Source organism: Octopus bimaculoides, chromosome 11, assembly GCF_046866305.1.
Source record: "Octopus bimaculoides isolate indiv1 chromosome 11, ASM4686630v1, whole genome shotgun sequence".
Classification (NCBI taxonomy): domain Eukaryota; kingdom Metazoa; phylum Mollusca; class Cephalopoda; order Octopoda; family Octopodidae; genus Octopus; species Octopus bimaculoides.
In genome coordinates, this window is record NC_142938.1 from 14660139 (window position 1) to 14662638 (window position 2500).

Here is a 2500-nt window from a genome sequence, read left to right on the forward strand (position 1 = left end):
AGCAGTTAATTAATGTATCACCGGAAAAGAGAACTATAATTGTCATTAAATACGACAGTGGGTATTAGAACACCTAATATGCTCGAAAGAAGAGCTAAAGTGCTCTGATGCTGACTGTTATATATACATATAGCAGTCTAATGCCTGCACAGCTACAAACATACATAGTCTTACTAGCAGCTATCTCCTCTCACGAACGGAATACCAGTTTAGCGAATGTCTCACTTATAGTTATTCCAAAAATAAAATAACGAATATATATGTATATATAACTTTTAAAAAATAGTGTTAATTTGACAAAATTTTCTCAGTACAGTTCCAATGTAATTTAGAAATAATTCATTAACACTTTGTTTTATTGATTCTTTTATCAAAATCAATTTAGAATAAGACTACTTTAACAATTTTATAAAATATACTCTTTATCTTTATTATTATTATTATCATTATTATTATTATTATTATTATTATTATTACTCTAAATTAGATTTACACTATGAAATTATATTTATATAAGTAGATGAATAAGTATTCTTGATAAATAAAAAAAATGTTTTTGTTTTTTTTAATGGAGTAATGAAAGAAAGAGATAGCAAAAAACAAAAAAAAAAACAAAAAAAATAGCGTTCGACAATCAATTACTAAATAGATATACATATATTATGCTCAATTGATAGCTATGAATGAAAAATAAATTTTCATTATGAAAAATAATTAGATTCAATTAATGGCTATAATGACTGATGGATGAATGAAATAGATCGTTTTCGCAGAGCTTGTCGGCCGGTTGGTTGGCTGGAAGGCTGGTTGTTGACAAGCAAACCATTTTATTCGATTTGTGGGTGTATGTGTATGGATGTGCTTACGTAAATATATATGTATAAGCTACGTGCATTTCTTGCATACGTATATATATATATACGTAAATATATAAAAAAATAAAAAGATAAAGAGAGCAATGGTAAGGTTGAAGAATTTTATGGATATAGTCTTACAGCTGTTTCTGGGAAGATCCAGTACTTCCCTTCATCGGAGACAGAAAAAATAAAGTAATCTATTATCATATCCATAGGCGGATATTTTTAGTATGAAGTGGTAAAGAGTGTGATGTGCTGAGAAAAGAGAGAACAGTACTTGAAGTGTAGTTTCATTCCAGTGATAAATATCCGTGTAGAAATTCGTGCAAATTAATCCTTGTGTGAATAATACCCAATCCTGTTCATACAACGACTGGGGCAAACTAATCGGTATACAGCACTTACTCGGTATTACCTGTATCCTCCGGGGTTTGGTTAAATCCAATACCCTCCTCAACCTTATATACATATACATATATATATATATATATATATATATATATATATATATATATATATATATATATATATATATATATATATATATATACATCTATCTCCCCGAGAACTACGTTAAGAGTACATGTGTCTGTGGAGTGCTCAGCCACTTGCACGTTAATTTCACGAGCAGGCTGTTCCGTTGATCGGATCAACTGGAACCCTCTCATTGTCGTAACCGACGGAATGCCACGACGATATATATATATTTCAAGGTTTTTAACTTTTAAATTCGTATATTTAAAAGAAATAGAAACTTCAAACTCGATATATCCAAGATCGATTTATTTACCACTCTATGTCAACATTTCTGTGCCCAAACTTATCCAGTGACTGGTCCATTGGATTTCCGATATTGATATCATAGAAAACAAAAGGGAAATATGTAGGTAGGTGAAATACGAAATATAGAGTCTTATGAGAAGAGAAAGAAAATTATATATATATATATATATATATATATATATATATATATATCGTATTGGAAGTGTAATAAACAAAAACACAAAGGGAAAATGCAACACAGGAGAGACATGTATAGACAGATATTGCGTTTTCTTCTATTTTTACCATTCCTCTCAAAGACTTTTACCCTTTTCCCTCTTCCCATTTTTCCCTTTCTAATGAAAGAGTAAAGTCCAATGCGTTACGACTTTTCTTTCCATCTTTTGGACGTTAAATTGATACTTCTGTTAAAACTTCACCACCACGACCCATGCTGCCTTATGCACGTATATATATATATATATATATATATATATATATATATATATATATATATATATATACATGCACACCAATAATTAAATGACACACTTCTCACTATCTCTTTTTCCTTTCCTTCCATTTTATATATCAGTTTTCTTTATATTTTCTTTCTCTTTTCATAAGACTCTATATTTCGTATTTCACCTACCTACATATTTCCCTTTCTTTTACTATGCTATCAATGGGTTTTCACTTTTTTCCACTGTTTATGTTACGATATATTGATCACCCGTCATATTATATATTTAGGTATTAGAATATCGATATTTACGAGCCTCTCTTTGACCTACGTTTTACCAGCACTTCACAATATTCATCTGAAAATAAAGATGTAATGCAGTTTTGAAGAAGTGACATTGCGAAACTTGGAGTAAACA